Source organism: Schistocerca nitens, chromosome 6, assembly GCF_023898315.1.
Source record: "Schistocerca nitens isolate TAMUIC-IGC-003100 chromosome 6, iqSchNite1.1, whole genome shotgun sequence".
In the NCBI taxonomy this organism is placed as follows: Eukaryota; Metazoa; Arthropoda; class Insecta; order Orthoptera; family Acrididae; genus Schistocerca; species Schistocerca nitens.
The window spans coordinates 681,160,184-681,181,277 of NC_064619.1; the positions used below are offsets into that span (position 1 = coordinate 681,160,184).

The 21,094-nt window shown below is 44.2% G+C and overlaps 1 pseudogene; it reads right to left on the bottom strand.

Moving 5' to 3' along the window:
- Positions 1–6,821: 6,821 nt before the first annotated feature.
- LOC126263829 (5S ribosomal RNA) lies at positions 6,822–6,939 on the bottom strand (annotated as a pseudogene).
- Between the last annotated feature and the right edge of the window lie 14,155 nt (positions 6,940–21,094).

Consider the following 21,094-nt stretch of genomic DNA (forward strand, 5'->3'; position numbering starts at 1 on the left):
CAGCGCGTCTTAGTGGTCAACACGCATCTTGGCTTGTATCGCTTCAAAAGACTGCCATTCGGGTGTGCATCCGCCCCTGCTTTATTTCAGCAATATTTACAAACTATCTGTGCGTCGGTCCCTACGGCTGCGAACTATCTGGACGATATTGTGATCTCAGGAAAGACAGAAGCCGAACATTTGCAGAATCTCCGAACATTATTTCAGGTATTGCGTCAGAATGGTCTTCGCTTGAGGAAGGACAAATGTGTGTTTTTTGCTCGTGACTTACCGTACCTGGGGCATGTCATAAATGCCCAAGGTATACATCCGAGTCCAGAGAACCTTCGTGCCATTCAGGACTTGCCGTCACCGCAGAACTTAAAACAGCTACAGAGTGTGCTGGGTAAGGTAAATTATTATTCAAAGTTTGTGCGCAATGCTTCTTCCATTTCAGCTCCGCTTCATCGCTTACGCCGTACAGGTGTTCCGTTCGTCTGGACGACGGAATGCGAACGCGCCTTTCGCCAGTTGAAATCGGCGTTACTTTCCAATACTTGCCTTACGCCATTCGATCCCCGAAAACCCCTTTTGTTGATGGTTGATGCATCGGATTTCGGGATCGGTGCGGTGCTTGCGCACAAAGATGGCTCGCATGATCGCCCTATTGCCTTTGCGTCCAAATTGCTCTCATCTGCGCAAAGAAATTATTCACAAATAGAGAAAGAAGCTTTAGCTCTAGTGTTTGGTGTTACCAAGTTCCATGACTTCTTGTATGGTCGTCCTCATCGAACTCTGATGTCTTTGCTGCATCCGCCACATCAGGTTCCTGTGCAGCGGCAGTCTCCTGCTTTTGCTCCTGGCGACGTTGTCTATTATCGCAACTATCGGTTCACGGCGTTGGCTCGCAGGGCGCATTCTTCGCTGCCTCGGCCGCGCGATGTATTTGGTTTTGGGGGCCTCTGGTGAGGTGCGTCGGCATCTCAATCAGCTGCGCCTCTGTCGTCGCCTGGGTTCTGCCGCTCCCCGTCTGCTTTCAGCGACGGAGCCGTCAGGTCAGCGCCCTGGGGACCCATCTACTGGCTCGCCTCATCCCCAGGTGTTACCGACGATGCCTTCCATTTTTGCCTCATGGCGTCGCGCCGCCGCAGCCGCCGCCGGCGCCGCCCGCAGCGGACGCTTCGCTGCAACCGCATGGCGCCTCCCTGGGTCACGCGCCGCCGCTTGCTTCCCGTGACCAGCCGTCCTCCGCCATGGACCTCTTGCCCGCTCCGGACCAGATGTCGTCTTCGCCCGTCGGGTGCTCCGACCACATGGAGGTCGACCCTTCTGTCTCATTACGTGCGCATACACCTCATGTTGACGTGCACCCTGGACTAGGTTTGCAGGCGTTTCCTAGCTCCCCTCGGACCGAATGGCCGGGTGCGGGTGGCACAGCCTCGCCTGTTGTTAGGCTCCCCACCTCATCGCATACGTCAACATGGGGTCCTCCCCACGGCGGGCGGAAGCCTTATCTCACGACCGTTCGCCGATTTGCGGGGGAGGAATGTGGTGTCACCGCTAGACACCACACTTGCTAGGTGGTAACTTAAATCGGCCGCGGTCCTGTAGTACATGTCGGACCCGCGTGTCGCCACTGTGTACTCGCAATCCTAGCGCCACCACATGGCAGGTCACAAGACACGGACTTGACCTCGCCCAGTTGTACGGACGACATAGCTTGCGACAAGACGTACCAAGTATTCCTCTCATTTGCCGAGAGACAGATTAAATAGCCTTCAGATAGTCCATCGCTACTACCTAGCAAGGCGCCATGTGTATCATTGCTAATTGCTTACTACTATGCAAGAGATGTATTTCAACAAGAACAAGACTACATTAAAGTTAAGTATATTAAAATCTCTCTTCTTTTCTTTATAGTTTTCATCCAGTCTCCTGTTTCAGAATTTACGCCCGTCTGCGTTAGTTTCGCGTGCACCTAGCCACTCATTGTGTCGAGACCTTAGGGAATCGACACAACAGCACCAACGTCCAGTGCCGGTAGTCAAGTACGCAATTCAGTCGTAGTTGCCGATGTTGTGATGTTCAAAATGGTTCAAATGGCTCTGAGCACTATGGGACTTAACTTCTGAGGTCATCAGTCCCCTAGAACTTAGAACTACTTAAACCAAACTAACCTAAGGACATCACGCACATCCATGCCCGAGGCAGGATTCGAACCTGCGACCGTGTTGTGATGTTAACATTGACACATGGATGGGTCGTCCACTGCGGAGGCCCATCGTTAGGAGTGTTCGGTGCGCTGTGTTTAGACACACTTCTGTTCTGCCCTGCAATAAAGTCTGATGTTAGTTCCGTTACATTAAGCCACCTGTACTGTTTACAGTCTGCCCAGCCTACGACGTCCGACATCTGTAATGAGGGGTGGTCCCCCAACCACTCGCCGGCCGATGTGGCCGAGCGGTTCTACGCGCTTCAGCCTCGAACCGCGCGACCGCTTCGGTCGCAGGTTCGAATCCTGCCTCGGGCATGGATGTGTGTGATGTCCTTAGGTTAGTTAGGTTTAAGTAGTTCTAAGTTCTAGGGGACTGATGACCTTAGATGTTAAGTCCTATGGTGCTCAGAGCCATTTTTGAACCCAACCACTCGACGTCAGGACGTGGTTTCTCCACGTGTTAAAGAAATTCACCACAGTACTCCTCGAACACCCGACAAGTCCTGCAGTCTTAGAAATGCTCGTGCCGAGCCTCCGGGCCTTTATAATCTGCATTTGGTCAAACTCAGATACATCGAACACCTTCCCCAATCTACACACGGACAGCACGCTCACTGATATACGTGTGTCTGACTAGCGGTCATTCCTCGCCAGGTGGTGCTGCTATCGCCTGGACGGGTTAATATTGATAATAGGTCGGTGGACGTAATGTTTTGGCTGATTAGTGTAGACACTACTTAAAACATTCAAAAGCTATGCAATTAATTAACTGTATATGGATTGCGGACCACCTGACAGTCTCCCGTATAGGAGACATAGTAAAAAGAACCCTGGCGTTGAGAAATAACTGATAGGTCTGAAAGCAAATAAACCATCAGGTCCGAATGGAATCCCAGTTCTGTTTTACGAGGAGTACTCTATGGCATTGGCCCCTTACTCAGCCTGCATTCATCGTGAATCTCTAGCTCGTCACAAGGTCCCAAGAGACTGGCAGCCATCCTGATTTAGGTTTTCCGTGATTTCCCTACATCGCTTCAGGCAAATGCCGGGATGGTTCCTTTGGAAGGGCACGGCCGACTTCCTTCCCCGTCCTTCCCTAATCCGATGAGACCGATCACCCGAAGCGACTGGAAAAAAGCGCAGGTGTCTGCAGTATATAAGAAGGGTAAAAGACCGAACCCACAAAATTTCAGTGCAGTATCCCTAACTTCGCTTTGCTGCAAAGTCCGTGAACATATTTTCATTTCGAATATAATAAACTTTCTTGAGACTGAAGCTTGCCCTTTTCTCACGTGATATACTACGATTTATGGATGAATGGCAACAGGCAGATTCCATATTTTTAGATTTTCTGGAAGAATTTCACTGGGTGCCGCATTGCAGGTTCCTAACGGAAGTACGAGCGTATGGAATAAATTAACAGATAAGTGAGTGGCTGGAAGAATGGTTCAAATGGCTCTGAGCACTATGGGACTTAACTACTGTGGTCATCAGTCCCCTAGAACTTATAACTACTTAAACCTAACTAACCTAAGGACATCACACACATCCATGCCCGAGGCAGGATTCGAACCTGCGACCGTAGCAGTCGCGCGGTTCCGGACTGCGCGCCTAGAACCGCTAGACCACCGCGGCCGGCTGGCTGGAAGACTTCTTCAGTAATAGAACCCCAGCAGCGAGTGTTCGAGACGAGGGTATCGTCAGGACCAACACAGGAAAGTGTGATGGGAGCGCTTATGGTTCTCTATATCCATAAACGATTTGGCGGACATTGTGGACAGCAACTTGAGGTTGTTTGCTGACGATGCTGTGGCTTATGGTAAGATGTCGAAGTAGATAATGCGGATTAGTGGGAAGAACCAACTAGTAATATTAGGATACAATATTACGTTCCTTGCTTGACACAATCAAATCTTTAAATATCTTGACGTAACGTTACAAACCTATATGAAATGGAACGACCATGTAGGAACTGTGGTAAGGAAGGCGAATGATCATCTCCGGTTTATTGGGAGAATTTTAGGTTAGCGTGGTCCACCTGTAAAGGGGACCCCTTAAAGGTCGATGGTGCGACATAATCTTGAGTACTGCTCGAGTGTTTGGGATCCGTACCAGGACGGATTGAAGGAAGACATCGAAGAAATTCAGAGGCGGGCTGCTAGATCTTTTACCGGTAGATTCGAACAACACGTAAGTGTTACGGAAAAGCTTTGGAAACTCAAATGGGAATCCCTGCAGGGAAAGTGACGTCATTTTCCAGAAACGCTATGATTTAAAGAACCGGTATTTGAAGCTGGGTGCCTAACGATTCTACTGCCGCCAATATACATTGCACGTAAGGACCATAAAGGTAAGACACGAGCACAGTGTGTACTGTCTATATATCTCCGTATGAGCATACGTAGGCACATAGACAGTCGTTTTTCCCTCGCTCTACTTGCGAGTGGAACAGGAAAGAAAAACATTGGTAGTGGTACATGATACTCCGAGCCATGCGCTATGGTGGCTTCCAGAGTATCCACGTAGATGTATATGTAGAAAAATTTCACATGGCAACACTGCAGTCATAGTATCTTATTGTTCTGTGGTAATTGTGGCAAAGTGGAAGTCCCGGTTGGCATATGAGCTGACACTAAAATTCGCGCGCAGGTCTATTGTTTCGTGAGAGAGCGCGCGACCGAAATTGAGGAGGCAGCGAGGGAGCGACTTACGCCGTAGGCCTCGCTGCGGGCAGAAGAGGAGGGCAATGAGCCGCGAGCGTTGAGTATGCTTCAATGGTGGCAGTGGACCGCGTTGGCGTGCGAGAAACGGGCCAGCCCAGTGTGTGGCGAATCTGGAGAAGAACAACGCAGCACAGCGTGGAGTCACTTTCCCTGTGCCCCACAGAATTCTTTGTGTGGGAGTGCTCTGGCGATTCCTATGCTCTTGTTCTCTACCTGTCCTGTACGTCACATTCCCCAAATGAATCTCATCTTCCTATCGGTGCTGTCATGTAACTAACAGCCATCTGCCTTGTAGAAGGTGCCACTGAATTCACTGGAAGTGACATCCGGCGAGCTAAGGATTTATGTATACTATACCTCATTCTGTAGTGCTTCTGGATCATGTCCCTGTTGAAAACAGTGCCACAGCACTTTGTTTCCATTTGTGGTGAAACGGATCTGCATTAGTAACGGACACACACACACACACACACACACACAAGCTCAGACAAATACCAACATTTGTAAACAGACAAAGTGCTGAGACGTGTCCAGACACGATACATGTGGGAGCATGTACAAGGGTGCATCTGAATATCCTGTAGAAACTGGTCCTCCAAGTCTGGTGCATACACAATCCGCCACCTCCCTGCACAGCGGTCTGTCTGAAGGAACTCATGATCACACAAACGCACAAAAAGGGCTTGAAGTGTTCTGTGATCTTGTTGATATCTGCGAGGGTACTTGTTTTGGTACACCCGTGCAGCCTCTCGACCGTTTACATCTGCTTGGCCGCACGCAAATCCATCTCGTCTTGTTCACGACATGGAAAGCGGACCATTCTGCTGCTTACAGTACCCTGTGTTCCCAGAGAGCATCCCAGAGTGCCCCAGTGAGCTAAAACACCAAGAAGAATCGCTTCTCGGCTTTTGGCAAGATCAATGTGTAGAGTGTATACTAAGCAATTAACACAAGGAACACACGGTACGTGGTAAGAGGAATTTTCATTCGTCAGTGCCATCTACCGTGGCAACGATGCATTCGCGGACACATCTCCAGAGGACCTTTTTTCCTCCATTTCTAGTCAGTAATCCGTTCCCGCAGTTTGTCGGTTTGATTACTGTTCTACCTCTACATCTACGTCGATACTTCGCAAGCCACCATTGGGTGCGTGGCGGGGAGTAACCTGTATCACTACTAGTCCTTTCCTGTTCCACACGCAAGTAGAGCGAGGGAAAAACGACTGTCGACATGCCTTTGTCAATAGGCTTAATTTGTCATAGATGGAATCTCAAAATGGAGTTGTCGGTGCTAAAAAGAACCAATGCTGATCATTGACACTGTTCGTGACTCATTAGAGTATACACGAGGGTTGGAACTTTAATAATGGCAACTATTTATTTGCAACTCGTACAAAATAGATACGTGTTTCAAAGTTTTACTGGCCATCAAAGTAGTCACCAGCATTGTGTTCAGCCCGTTGCCAGCGACGTGCAAGTCGTAGGATACTCTTAGCAGTGCCAGTTGTGTTGACAGTTCGAGCGGCGCGGTGTATTGCCTGACGAATTTGTAGCAGTTCTGAAGCGAATGCCGGGAAGTGTTTCTTCAGTTTAGAAATCGAGTTGGACTCACGAGGGCTTAAGTCAGGAGAGTGCAGTACGTGGTATAGCACTGAGCAGCCCCATCAGTCAAACAAATCTGTAACAGTTTGCACTGTACGTGCTTAAGCATTGTCGTGCAAATTTATGGTCAGGTCCTGCAGAAAGTGTCATCACTTCTGTCTCTAAGCTGGTCGTAAGTTGAGTTCCAAAAATGTGGTCGGCACACCGCTCTCTAGGCCGCATGTCAGTTTACAAAACCGGAGCCGCTACTTCTCAATCAGGTAGCTCCTCAGTTTGTCTCGCAAGGGCTGAGTGCACCCCGCTTGCCGACAGCGCTCGGCAGACCGAATGGTCACCCATCCAAGTGCTAGCCCAGTCCGACAGCGCTTAACTTCGGCGATCTGACGGGAACCGGTGTTACCACTGCGGTACGGCCATTGGCCTCTCATACTATTAGCCGTGATAAAACAGCAGCCGGCCGAAGTGGCCGTGTGGTTAAAGGCGCTGCAGTCTGGAACCGCAAGACCGCTACGGTCGCAGGTTCGAATCCTGCCTCGGGCATGGATGTTTGTGATGTCCTTAGGTTAGTTAGGTTTAACTAGTTCTAAGTTCTAGGGGACTAATGACCTCAGCAGTTGAGTCCCATAGTGCTCAGAGCCATTTGAACCATTTGATAAAACAGCAACCGTCGTTCTTTTCTCGTGTCACAATATCAAATAAATAAATTTCTAGCCTGTCGTTCTTGTGAACACTTGCATGTGACAAACTACCAACTCTACAAATTGCTATCGGATTATCGCATGTTCTGTTCTCACGCCATTACCAGCTAGCCAGAGCCGCGGGCCAGCCCTGTAGCGCAGTCGGTAGGGCTGTAACCTTCCAGCCTCCTGTTGGCACACATTATCGCTAATTTGCAACATAACAAAAATACTGCTTTGCAGTTAGCAGCTTCTTTTATTCTGTTCTTTCCGTGTGAAAAAATATTACATAGGTTTTGACACGACAGAATAGGCCATCGCTTTGTGAGTGGTATGGGATAGCGATGCGGCGTTTAAACCCTTAATTCGTTCTGTACTCGCAGGCTTTATCCCTATGTGAGTGGCATAGGAGAGCGATGGGGCGTTGCAACTCTTATTTCGTTCTGTTAATTGCGGACTTTGACAACTGGCGAGCCGGCCAGTGTGGCCGAGCGGTTCTAGGCGCTTCAGTCTGGAACCGCGTGACTGCTACGGTCGCAGGTTCGAATCCTGCCTCGAGCATGGATGCGTGTTATGTCCTTAGGTTAATTAGGTTTAAGTATTTCTAAGTTCTAGGGGACTGATGACCTCAGATGTTAAGTCCCACAGTGCTCAGAGCCATTTGAACCATTCTGAACAACTGGCGAGTGAAGCTCCTGACGCTCCCCATAATTTTGATCTTGTCTCGGATTCTCGGTCAGCGCTCACTGTCCAGTCCATGCTGCACAAATGGGTCGTTGCCCATACTGTGAGAACCGCTGACTTACTATATTACTTCTAATCATGGTTTTTAAATACGAGTTGTCTAGGCACAGGATAAGCCGTAGGAAGTACTGTTTATATATACAACTCGATATCAGAATTACCAAACTTTCATTCAGATTCAAAACCAACATGGAATCTTGTCGAATGTGACACTTGAAGAATAAAAACAATGAAAACTAAGATTAAACACTGAAATTAATTATGTGAGACTTTCACTGACTTCACTAGAATGACTGAAAGAAGATAAAAATCAGACTTATTCATCTGTGCAAGCTGCAATTGCAAATTTACAAGACAAATGACCAAGTGAACTCCACGTGTAATAAGCGCAAACACGCAGATACATGCAAGCTTCTCGGGTACGGACTCTGAGATATGAAACCAAAACCTCGTATATGGAACGACAGCTAGGAAACGAATGGAAAGCATACTAAGTTTTCTGTTCTCAACCAAAGCTCCATTGGAGGGACGACAGCACACTTGTAATCAATGTGAGAAACAAGAAAGTTTCTTGGAGCATGAAAATAAAGGGGCACGGTGCAACAGCATCCCTGATATGGTGTAGAAACCCGCATAAACAACTTTCTAGATTCGTACCGAGTTTGAACGGTCTTGTACTAATGGCGAGCGTAGTATACACAGTAACAAGAAGGTTAGCAATACACAAGATTACACGAACACAAATATTGTTGAGATGTTGCAAAATATCTCATATTTCATGGGTTTGGATAGGTAGGATACTTAGTAACATTAATGTTGAATATATACTGGCTACATCTCAGGTGAGGACTTTGGGACTTAGGTATCCTTGCGACCGCGCGTAAGGGATTAACTCTCGGAAACTGCAAGTTGTCAAAACGACGAACAGGCCCTAGTAATTTCCCCAGAATCCCACCCAACATGAGCAAAGCTTCTCTCCTGCAGCTCCACGGTAAATACAGAATGTCCAGAAAGCATTTACGTGCATATAAATATGTGAGCCACCACCCAACAGTTCGTACTCTCCACTTCATATGTGAAAATAAAATGTAACTGAACTAGCACAGAATCGTGAAGCGATGTGTATGTCATGCTACAGTCGTTGTTTTTATTAATTTTTCCGCGGAATATACGAAGAAAAAATTTCACTTCTTTTGAAGAAATTTGACTGTCAATTTGATGTCCATGTTTCGAACATTGCTTCTTTACTTACCTGTATTTTAACGTATGAACAGGTGAGTTGACCTTTTTAAAGTATATTTATATTAAATGATAACTAACTGAAACCCTCAGCTGCCGATAGGGGTTGTTGATACACCACGATGTGGACTGCTGAAAATGTGTGCCCTGACGGGTCTCGAACCCGGGATCTCCTGCTTACAAGGCAGACGCTCTATCCATCTGAGCCACCGAGGACGCAGATGAATAACGCGACAGCAGGGACTTATCCCTTGCACGCTTCCGTGAGAGAGACATTCCCAACTGTCCACAATTATATATATATATATATATATATATATATATATATATATATATATATATATATATGAAGACAGTAACTATTCTCGAAAGAACAGATTACTGCTGTTGACCGTACAGCTTTCCCCTCGATTAAATGATGACTAACTGAAACCCTCAGCTGCCGATAGGTGTTGTTGATATACCCCGGGTTCGAGTCCCGGTCGGGGCACACATTTTCAGCTGTCCACATCCTTCTCTTGTCACCACGTCTGAAGTCAAGTGTATCGTTAATCTCATTTCTGTTGCTTCTTCGTCTTGCCTCGGTTTACTCTCAGCTCATATTCTGTAATTCTTTTTTATATTCACCGAGGACAGCAGTGTAATCAGAAAGTCTTATCGTTGATACTATTTGAAATTTTAATTCCACTTCTGAACCTTATCTTTATGTACAGCACTGATTTCTCGATATGTACGAGTAGATTGAACATTATGGGCGAAAGACTGCATCCCTGTGTTACTCTTTTCTTAATTCAAGAACTTTGTTCTTTGTGTTCAATTTTATTGTTCTATCTTGGCTGTTGGATGTATTGTATATAACCCGTCTTTCGCTATAGCTTTCAAAACTTTCCACCATTTTACATTATAGAACGCTTTTTCTAGGACGACAAATTCTGTGAACGTGTCTTGATTTTTTTGGGTGTTGTTTCCATTACGAACTGCTGCGTCAGAACTGCCTGTATGGCGCTTGTACCTTTCCGGAAGCCACTATTAACGTCTACTAACAGATCCTCAATTTGTTTTCCATTCTTCCGTATATTATTCCCTTCAACAACTTGGCTCCCTGTGTTGCTGAACTGACTGTGCGATAGTTCTCGCAGTTATCTGCACATGCTATCTTTGGCTTTGTGCAGATGATATTTTTCTTCTCAAAGTCTTACGCTATGTCTGCAGTCTCGTAGTTTCTACACACGAAACTGAATAGTCGTTTGGGTGCCACTTTCTCGAATGATTTTACAAATTCCGAAGGTTGTTATCGATCTCTCCTGCCTTATTTGGTCGCAAGTTTTCCAAAGCTCTGTTAATTCTAATAATGAGTCAGCTGTGTATTTTACATATACTACCGATTTGTCTTGTAACACATCAGCAGACGAGTCCTCCTCCGCATAGAAGCCTTAAAAGTATTGTTTCTACCTATCCGCTATCTTATGTGTGTTGAGTAGTGGAACTCCCATTGCACTCCTAATGTTAATGGCTCCATTTTCAATTTCACCGAAGGTTGTTTTGATTTTTGTATACGCCGAATCATTATGAAAATGCATTTCCCTTATAATATGAATGATTATATGATGCTGCACGAACTGTCATGTTCTTCACTGTTTTACAGTAATTTCTTGTTTAGAATCCGAATGACTATTTCCGCACTTGCTATCATCTTAACACAATAAATCGGATGTGAAAAAATTACATGTTCTGTATTGTTTAGGGCAGCGTTTCATGTCTTTAACTCATTCTTTACCGCCAACTTCGCTTCAGCAACAACTCCTTTTAATGTAACGTGATGTAATGCCTCTTATTTTCAAGTTGGCTTTCGTTTGCTCGTATTTAGGTTCCTAATTAGGTCTAAATCGTTTCTGTTTTACTAAGACTTTTTTATTAGATCATTTTTGTTCTCCCTCTCTCTATTTGATATAAATTTTACAGTTCATTGATGAGGTAGAGACTTGAAATTTTAAACATTGCTCAGAACTGGATGACAATGCAGTGTTAACTGGCTTTCTTGTCAGTCTGTTCGCTAGGAATGGGCATGTAGGTGAAAACGTCTGTTGACGCCTGACATCTCGGTTGCCATGCAGGACTGGTATACTGTGCTGGTAGTATAGGAATACTTTCCAGGCGGTGTGTGGGTGGACGGCCACAGCTGAGCAGACAGACGTATGGGTGGAGAGGAGACGGACAGACAGAGGGCGAGGGGGAGATTCATGCAATATACGTTACATACGCATTAATGGGCAGAAGTTGGATCTGATTGTTCTTTTTGGCAGCCCTCAAGGTCACATACTAATTACTCTGCCCAACTTTCACTTAAGCAGTTTCCCATAGCTCTCAAAACAAGTTTTACGCGATCTAATAGCTCAAGTACCCAAGGGCATATGATGTCACAATCTGTTTTGCAATAGTATTTGCTCTTGAGACTAATGGTTCCAGTTTTAGACCACAACATGTGTAAATTCTTTAATTTTCATTTGCTTTAATCATTTATACTTAGGAGTTGTTACCTGGGGGGGGGGGGGGGGGGGGTAGGACGTGGGGGAGGGGACAATAAAACTTCGTGTGATTTCCTGCACTAAACGTTGTCGCCAAAGTTTGATGAAACTGCGTGAAAATTGAAATATTTACACGTGCTGGAATTGGAGCCAGAAACTTTACACACAAGAGCTGAGAAGTTTCGAAATAGCTTGTGACGCCTTATGCCCTCGCACACTTTACCCATTAGATAGCGCAACTCTTGTTTTGAGAGTGGAGATCAACTGCTTAAAAGTGGAAGTAGGTCAGAGTAGTTCGGATGCGACGTAGTGCCTTCCCAGAAAGAATAATATGGCGAAGCCGTAGGGGAAGTGACAGTATATAACTAAATAATAATTTAAATGAATACGATCCAATCATAATATTTAAAATCTATTGAGTAATATCACACACACGCGACTAAAATCTGAAAAGATTATTTTAATAAAAATAAAGTTTTGATATAACACATTTTAAATTGTGCTAGAAGTATAAAATAATTTCGCATAGACAGATAGAAATTCCTAACCCCATGCAGGTCGGCTGGAAATCTGTGCTTGAGAATTTCAGATAAGTATGAGAATACTTCTTAGATGTATAACGAAAAACGTGTGATACAGGCAGTACACAGTATTAGGGGCAGTCAAATGTAAACGAGACAGATGGAAAAAGTAAGTAAGCTATTTGTTTCAAAAGTAATCACCATAACTGTTAACACATTTATGTCAGTGCCTTCATGAAAATATGTTTTCGGTCGCTTACGGAAATATGGTTGTACAAAGGTGGCACCTCTTCATATGAAGCAAATCTAATGCCACAAATGTCTCTCTTGAGGGATTCAAAAATATGGATATATCTTAGGGAGAGATAGGGGATATATGGAGGATATGTTACAGCATACCAGTGAAACTTCTGCAGTGTAGTCGGAACAACCTTGGCAGCATATGAGCACGACCACCCAAACCTCTGTACCCTCACTGCAGACGTCAGCTTTCGATGCTCCCCGTTGCAATTACATCGTCGACGGGCCCATGGGCGGAACAAGTGTCAAGCTTCACAGCATGTCATGCTGCAGTTTTAGGCAGAAAACAGGTTTTTCAGAAAACACACGAGACACAGATAATCACAAATACAGAATGTATTGTGATCTGTTAGGGTGCTACTCGCAGCCCTGAAAGTCAACGTCTGGACAAAAATTATCGGTTGTGTTCCATTAAGTTTCGGGTGTGCAGCCGCAAGCAATCTCCTTCTTCTTCTAATATTTCGGCTGTAAAACGTTCAGCCATCTTCAGAGTGAGCGGCAAGACTGCCGCTCCAGTGCTTGCTTCGTCCCTTTATACTGTTGTACCGCGCTACTGCGCATGCGGCCACAGATGCAAATGCGCCAGAGACGTTGGTCGGCGGCAGAGACGTGCATAATGCGCGAGTTGTATCTATGACTCCGCAGTTGATCTTTGTTGGCATATCGATATATCATTGTGAGCTGCACTGTGACGGCGTCTTTGCGAGTTTATTACAGCAAGTGCCGGATTCCAGGATTTATCAAGATTGAAACCACTGTCTCTATTAATTAAGTTCGTCGTCAAGCGAATTTCAATTGCCTCCTTTACTATCGAGTCCCAAAATGACGATGTAGTTGCCAAAATTTCGACGTTGTCATACAACATACTGTGACAATTATCAATACAGTGCTCTGCCAAGGCCGACTTGTTAGGTGGTAAAAGTTGTGTGTACCTCTGGTGTTCTGTACATCTTTCTTGGACAGTACGGGTTGTTTGTCCGATGTAAGAAAGGCCACATTCACAGTGAATTTTGTAAACTCCAGATTTTCGGAGCTGCAAATCATCTTTGACGGAGCCCACGAGTGCAGCTGTCTTAGGTGGAGGACGAAAAATCACTTTTATTTTGTGTCTGCCGAGAATGCGTCCTATTTTTGATGAGAGGCTACCCACATATGGCAGGAAGGCCATCGATTTAAAAGTTTCTTCATCTTCTTCTGCTTTCTTTGTGGCCTCTTTCGGTTTCATTTTCAGTGCCCTCTGTATTTGTTGTGGAGAGTACCCATTGTCTTCAAACACTCTTTGTATGTGGGAAAGTTCATCTTGCAGACTGCTTTCGTCAGAAATAATATGCGCTCTGTGAGTCAAAGTTCGGAGAACACTCATTGTCTGGGCAGGATGGTGGCAGCTATTTGCACGTAAATACAGATCGGTGTGTGTCGGCTTCCTATAAACTTCATGTCCCAAAGTGCCATCCTCTCTGCGCCGAACCAGAACATCCAAGAATGGAAGGCATCCCTCCTTTTCAGTTTCCATTGTGAACTTTATTTGATCGTGGAGGGAGTTCAGATGTCTTAAAAAGTCTTGCAAGTTGTCTTCACCATGGGGCCAAACTACAAAGGTGTCATCAACATACCTCCAGAATACCGTGGGTTTCAAGTCAGCAGATTCAAGCGCCTTCTCCTCGAAGTCCTCCATAAATAAATTGGCCACCAGAGGGGATAAGGGACTACCCATGGCGACTCCGTCCGTCTGTTCAAAAAATTCGTTGTTAAATAAGAAATATGTGGAGATAAGAACATGTTTAAATAAAGCTGAAATCTCTTTGTCAAAACTTCTTTCAATAAGTTATAGAGATTCTGGAAGGGGAACCTTTGTAAATAAAGCCACCACATCAAAACTAACTAATATATCAGACGGGTTCATTTTCAATGATTTCAGTTTACTAATGAAGTCAGCCGAGTTTCTTATGTGGTGAGTACATTTTCCCACAAGAGGCCTCAACAATGATGCCAGATGTTTGGCAACGTCATAGGTCGGAGAGCCTATGTTACTCACTATGGGGCGTAGAGGAACTTTGGTAGACCATAAAGTCTAGGAGGCACCGGACCACTTGGTTTCAATCTCCGAACAACTTCTGGTGGAAAGGGAGAATCATTCAGAAGCGAAACAGTTTTCTTTGCCACTCGATTAGTGGTATTCGTCCAGAGACAATAAAACAGTAGCATTACCTTTATCTGCTGGGAGAACCACCGTCTGAGTATCCAGGCGAAGCTTGCGTTGAGCAGCCCTCTCTGCCACAGATATATTGCTCCTTTGTGGGCGAGCCTTCATAATTGCACGGCATGTTTCACGTCTTATTTCCCCTGCTGCCAAAACCTGAAGATTCACATTATCGGTTGTGTCTGAAAACAGTTACCCCAGCTTGCTTCCCATTTTAGACCACGTAATGAAAACATGTCAAATGAATGTCTTGCAGCAGGTCACCAGTGTCGAGTGTAGCGTTAAGTTATATTGAGCTCCTGAGAGAGACAAAGCGCGTGTATCATGTCGATGGTCAGGGACCGAGACGGTGCTGTGGTAAGACGGGGGAGTAGTATCTCGGTGGACGGCGCTTTGAAGCCCCGTCTGGCCTGCTGATTTTGGCCTTCCCTGTTTTTCCTAAATGCGGGGATGGTGCCTTTGAAGGGCAGGGTCGATTTTCATCCCAAATCCGGGACTTTGAAGCCTCATCCTCTTTCTTTTTAGCTTCTTCTCTACCTTCAACCTAGTTAATTCACTCATTTCCCTTGAATTTAGACTAATAGCAAATCAGAGCTAACAGAACCGTGTGTACTACTCAGGAGTCATTGAGAGTCAGGTTGTTAGTGACGAAACAAGAGGACTCTTTTGAGTGTGTAAACAAATTGATTTAGTAACCGCGAAAGCGTCACAGAGATGGCTGGTCAGCTCACGTTGCAGACCCTAAAACAGAAACATTGTGCATCACGACGTGATTTAGTCTTAAAATTCGAAGACGAATATGTTGCTAGAAGATGTAATCTCCCCACGGAAAATTACCCTCTACCACGCAATAATTAATAATGGTCAATCAAATCATCCACATTTATTTACGTTTGAAAAGTATCTAATCAGATTTCCTAGTAATATATGCGCCGACAGCTCGTCGACGCCAAGGTATTTTTCTAGTACGTTTATTCTTTGGGAACAACAGAGGTACAAAGATGTATGCTCCATGGTTATTATAGAGAGAGGAAGGAACAGCTTCGGAAAGTATCGGTTGGGAGTTTTTCGGATTGCTAAAAGAGATTTATTTACTCTTCTTCGCGCTAAAGCGAGATAGGAAAGTTTGTGCCGCTAGCGTGATAGGTCAAGAGAAAGAAAGACTGTAAAAGCAATTTTCATAAGACTGAAAATCCACAGAAAACGGAACATGTACGGAAATGGATTCAATAGACAATTTTCCTCAGAAATAAGGTTTGTGACCATTTTATTCTAGAGTGAATGACGAATGAGTTCTCTGTCTGAATCATTGATGATTGTCTGGGCCCTGTAATTAATTGGGAAGTTTCAGCTGTGACGGAGAGAGCCTGCAATCTCTGAGTTTTTATAAATCGTCCAAAAAGGCTTCGTCCACATCTGAAATTTTGGATCTATCGTAAACTGAACGAATTGTTCAAACGATCGATTTTCCCAACTGAATGCAGCGCTTAATAATAATAACAAATGCAAAGATCTTTTCTAGCAAGCCAGCCGCTGAATATTAAGACGAAGGGCTCCACCAGAGATTCTACTAGGCTGATTTCATGTAAATAATAGATTTAAACTGTACACAGATAAAGGACAGAGAGAGAGAGAGAGAGAGAGAGAGAGAGCGAATGAAATTCTAGAAATTAGTCAGAATCCTCAATTAGCATAATTGTTTGTCTGTCTTTTCAAGGATCAGCCTATTAAGAAAACATAAAGCCCTGACTTTATTGTAACGATTTATGTGGGAGAGTGAAAGAGCGATAAAGGCGACAGATACACTTCTGTACAGACAAAACATTACACCAAGTTAGCGGCAAGCTGCATTCACATAGACTTTCATCATTTACAAAAATAGTAGTGAGAATTCATTATAATGGCCAATCCGTGACAGGGCACGTTTTTGGACGTTGTTAAAATAATTTTGTTCTCTGTTTCATGTGAATTACGACGAGCCAACTTAACTTGGGAAAGAGAAGAAACACTCGCAGTCAAATCTACACAGATAAACAGCACGCTGGGTGCAGAAAAAAGGCCAGATCTATAATTTTTTATTAAAGCTTGCTAGTATTCTGGAAGTAGACGTAGATTTGAACATTTACTAATTGTGTTCATGCCAGACGTAGATTGATTGAACTGCCCTAGTTGCATTTACCTGTATAAGTACTATAAGAAAGTAGCCGCAGAAGTATTATTGTGTGAAGGGAGATATATACATACTGACTGTAGAATATTTATATGGTTTTAACTAGGGCAATGTTTAAGATGAGTCAAGCAGAGCAGAGCAACACGCAACAGCCTTCAGCTGTTAGCACTGAGGATAATAGTGATGTAGTAAGAAGTGTTATAGAACCGATCGCGACAGATAGCGCAATAGAACGCCCGGTAGACACGGCTGGAGATGTAACAGCAAGTACGCAACTTGGATTAGATCCATTGGTCATTATCATGAGGCAGATGCAGATGTTAACTGAGACCATGAATAATATGAATACGAAATTAGCCTCAGCTACTGAGGGGCAAGAAAATCTGAAAATTGACATTAATGCGAAGTTAGCCTCAGTTACTGAAGGGCAAAATGATTTGAATACGAAGTTAGCCTCAGTTACGGAAGGGCAAAATGATTTGAATACGAAATTAGCCTCAGTTACTGAAGGGCAAAATCATTTGAATACAAAATTAGCTTCAGTTACTGAAGGGCAGGAAAATTTGAAAACCGACATTAACGCGAAGTTCGCCTCAGTTAATGAAGGGCAAAATGATTTGAACGCGAAATTAGCCTCAGTTAATGAGGGGCAGGAAAATCTGAAAGCTGAGATTAAGCAGCAGTTACACGACAGTTTTTCCGAATTAGAGCAGCGGATAGAGGAAAAGACAAAGGAACTTAAAGATCAGGCCGAAGAGACGGAACGAAAATTAACTGCACAAATAGAATTGGTTAAAGCTCAATGTGAGGAATCTACTCACCGCGTACGTGTAGAAATGAAGGAGTATGTGGCCATTAAGATAGATACCGTACGGGAACAGGTGGAAATGGTTCCGCAATTAGTACAAAAGCAAGATGCCATGTCATGTGCAATTGCGCAACTTCCTGAAATGGCACGTCCGCAGACTAACCTAAAGGAAAGTGTGGAACATCTGACAGAACGTCAAGACGTTATAGACCACCAAATTAATGTATTAACGGGTAAATTATCCGAAATCACATTAGAAAACAAAAGGCTAATGTGTGAAAACGTTGAGCAAAATGTTAAAGCAGCATTCCAGAGTCTATGTGGCAAACAGGAAGAGAATTTGTTTGCTAAAGGACTTGAGGAAGTGCGACAGCAGTTAGGTGCTGATTTCGAGCATTGGAAACAAACGATCGCAGAGTCGATACGCGTTTCACAACAAGGCTCAGAACAAATGAATACAGGCCAGCAGCAGAAGGTGGCGGCGACTATAGAGCCAGTTACTGCACATTCGCACACAATACCGACTTGTGTAAGTAACTCAAATATTAAATTGCCACGAGCTAGTTGTTCGCGTGAAGTTTTATCTGACGGAGATTACGAAAGCCTTTGCCATGCCGAAGAAAAAATGATAAAGCATCGGCAATTTCAGATTTTTAACACTGACAAAAGGGGGGTCCATCCGATTGCTTTTATTCGAAGTTTTAGAGGAGTGCTACCCAGAAATTGGTCGGAGTGGCTGAAGATCAGTTTCGTTACTGGGTATATACAAGGTTCGGGGGCGATCTGGGCCTCGGACATGACTTCTGTTTGCTCGACCTATGAAGATTTTGAGAAAGCGTTTTTAGCAAAGTTCTGGTCAGAAGGGGTACAGGAACGCCTAAGGCAGGAGGTGCTCTACCCAGAGCCTTTCTCTTTTTCAAAGGGAAGCCTTAGGAAGTATTTTGAAAAATATATAAATAAAACCAGATATTGGGACAGACCTATGCCTTTGCCAGATATAATAAACATACTTAAGGCAAGATTACCAACTAACATACGGAATCAATTAATTTACGGGAACGATAAAGACTTGGAGTCGATCCTCACGACGTTAGATCATATAGACATTATAGAAGAGAACAACCAGAAAGCCCGTAACAATAGATTCCATATAGGGAGATAGAACCTCCGGCAAATGGTAGGCAAGGGAACGCACAGAGATCGATAAATAGTGGAGAAACCCCTCAAAATCTCAATAATAATACCGGCAATAGTCTTGCGAGGGGCTATCCAAGGAACAAAAGGAATGGGAAACGATACAATCCCGTATGGGGAAACGAAAGGAATTTCAGACCGCAAGCTTGGAACAATAACGGTAATAGAAAGTGTAATCAACCGGGGGGAATAAACTCAAACAACCAACATCAGTGGGGACGGACATCTGCGAGTCAACCGGTAATTACCGAAGTGACGGACGATGTCAACCAACAGGCGAATCAAAATCCAACAAACTTGTAAGGACCCACTCGTGCCCCGGAGGAGCGGTCAACAATTGGTTGAGGGGCAACAGGATATGTGTACCCATGCTAACGTATAATGATGGACGATTACTGGCAGATGAATTGACCGAGGACTTAGAACCCCGAGATGAGAATAAGGAACAGGTGGCAGTAGCCGAAGTGCAAGTCATTTTGGAGACTGTACCTATAGTGGCGGTTTTGGACACAGCTGCAACCACAAATGTTATTTCGGAGGCTCTATTCAACAAGATCAGAAATATAAGACGAGTACCAATTTTTCCAGTTCAAAATTGTAGAATAATAGGCGCCGTTGGGGCTAGATCGGCTAATGTAAAAGTGCAGTCACTACTTAGTGTCGAAGTAGGAAATGTAGCAATATTAAGCACATTCCTTGTTGTGAAAAATTTGGTGGTAGACTGCATTATCGGAGTCGACAGCCTACGTCAATACGGATGCAGAATAGATTTTAAAACAGGAAAAATTTGGTTAAATGTAAATAAACAAGAAATTGAGTTGGACTTGTTGAAAAAGGAAAGTCTTACCAGAAAATCTAATAGTGGGATCAGCGTGCAAGTAATCAGGACTGCACAAAATTCTAAACCGCACGTGAATAATGAGTTCCAAGTCAAAGGAGATTTCGGTCAATTAGTGTATGAGAAGTTAAATGAATCCGACTGCATTACTGAAGATTAGAAGAAGCAGCTCAAAGAATTATTATTAGTGTATGAAAACGTGTTTGATGAAAGGCCAGGAGTTATTAAGGGATACATACGCCATCTCTACGTTAAGCCGCACGAAACATATTGTAGAACTTTCTATCCTGTTCCCTGGAGGTTAAAGGCTCAAGTTCAAAAAGAAATAGATCGCATGTTGAAATGGGGTTTGATCGAACCCTCCACAAGCCCATACTGCTCCCCATTGTTGGTCGTGCCAAAAGCAAATGGAACTGTGAGATTGGTACTCGACGCCAGGGAAATAAATAAAATCATAATTCCAGTGAGAACACATCCGGAAAACATAGACGAATTGATACAACGGTTCCAGGATGTCCAATATTTGACGAGCATCGATTTGCGGAGTTCTTATTGGCAGGTCAAGCTGGATGAGGTATCAAGGAAATATACAGCTTTCATTTATGCCGGAAGAAGTTACCAATTTACTGTAGTTCCTTTCGGACTCAACATTAGTGCTGGAATCTTTATAGCAGCTCTAGATTATGCACTAGGCCCAGAACTAAGAAGCAGGATAACAGTATTTGTTGATGATATGCTTATTGCATCGAAGACCTGGGAAGAGCATATTACCTTACTGAGTCGGGTGTTGGACGTGTTCAAAACCATGGGAATAACTGCTAACCTACAGAAATCTCATTTTGCACTAGACAGAATCAAGTTCCTGGGGCATATAATTGACGCAAAGGGAATTTTACCGACCAAGGAGAAGCTAATTGCGATTAGTAAGTTTCCAACACCCAGAAATAGGAGGCAATTAAAAGGGTTTATGGGTCTTGCCTCATTTTTTAGAAGATTTATAACGAATCAGGCCATGAATGCAGCAGCTCTCAATAGTTTGCTGAAGAAGGATGTGCCCTGGTTCTGGACATTAGAGTGTCAAGAAGCATTTGAAGAGATAAAGAAGCAATTAGTAAATGCACCGCTTTTGTACCATCCGGACATGCAAGAGGAATTCTACTTGTCAACAGATTCGTCAAATGTGGGTCTCGGAGTGTGCCTTTTCCAAGTACGCAAGATGAATGGACAGCTTACCTTTTGTCCTATTGCGTTTGCTAGTCGTGTTTTGTCCAACTGTGAACGAACGTACACGACGACAGAATTAGAGGCCCTTGCGGTCGTCTGGGGATTTAAAAAATTTAATTATTATTTATATGGGTCG